This window comes from Lupinus angustifolius, chromosome LG07, assembly GCF_001865875.1.
Source record: "Lupinus angustifolius cultivar Tanjil chromosome LG07, LupAngTanjil_v1.0, whole genome shotgun sequence".
In the NCBI taxonomy this organism is placed as follows: Eukaryota; Viridiplantae; Streptophyta; class Magnoliopsida; order Fabales; family Fabaceae; genus Lupinus; species Lupinus angustifolius.
In genome coordinates this window covers 11,466,425-11,467,679 of record NC_032015.1, presented here as the reverse complement: position 1 = coordinate 11,467,679, position 1,255 = coordinate 11,466,425, and positions in this window count along the sequence as shown.

Below are 1,255 nucleotides of genomic sequence, written 5' to 3'. Positions count from 1 at the left end.
AACCCTGGTGGTTGGTCTACGTACACCTCCTCTTGAATATAGCCATTTAAAAATGCACTCTTAACATCCATTTGGAAGAGCTTAAAGTTCATGATCGATGCGAAGGATAAGAGCATCCTAATGGCCTCAAGTCTGGCTACAGGAGCGTAGGTCTCATCATAATCGATGCCCTCCTCCTGGTTGCAGCTGTTGGCCACTAAGTGAGCCTTATTTCTGATTATCAAGCCAGATTCATCTAGCTTGTTACGAAAGATCCATCTGGTGCCAATTATAGGATGTTCTTTTGGTTTGGGGACCAAGTCCCACACATTATTATGCTCAAACTGATTTAGCTCTTCTTGCATAGCTATACCCCAGTGTACATCCTCGATGGCTTCATCAATGGTCTTTGGCTCTATTAGAGTTATGGGATACCACCCCGTAGATATGTCACTTAACACCTTATCGAGTGGATGGTCCTTTTTGGTTTTCCATGCAATAGGCATGTCCTGATTTTCATCTTGTATTGTTTGCTCAGCATCTTCTTGTTGGATTTGGTTCATGTCCTTTGAATAAACCTCTTCTAGTGCACCTGAAATATCATCAGAAAAGACTTTTCTCTTCTCTTTTGGAGAAGATTCGTCAAAGTGAACATGAATAGATTCTTTTACTTGCATGGTATATTTATTAAGCACACGAAAAGCCTTACTATTCAAAGAATACCTTAAGTATATGCCCTCATCAACCTTCGAGTCAAATTTTCCTAAAGATTTTTTTCCATTGTTTAAAATAAAACATTTGCACCCGAATGCATGAAGATGAACAATATTCGGTTTTCGACCTTTAAAAATCTCATAAGGTGTTTTCGAAAATGTAGGTCTAAGTAGTATTCAATTCATTACATAACAGGCAGTGTGAACTGCATCAGTCCAGAAATATTTTGGAGCATTACTCTCATTTAGCATGATCCTCGCGAGTTCCTCTAGAATTTTATTTTTCCTCTCAACAACTCCACTTTGTTGAGGGATACGGGGAGCTGAGAATTGATGCATGATGCCATGATTATTACAAAACTTATTAAATTTATGATTTTCAAATTCTCCGCCATGGTCGGATCGTATGTAAATAATTTTAAGGTTAGACTGATTTTGAATTTGTTTGGATAGACACTTAAAAGATTTATATGCATCGCTCTTTGATGCTAAAAACAAAGTCCATGTGAATCTAGAAAAATCATCAACAATTACAAAAGCGTAATAACTACCACCGAAACACA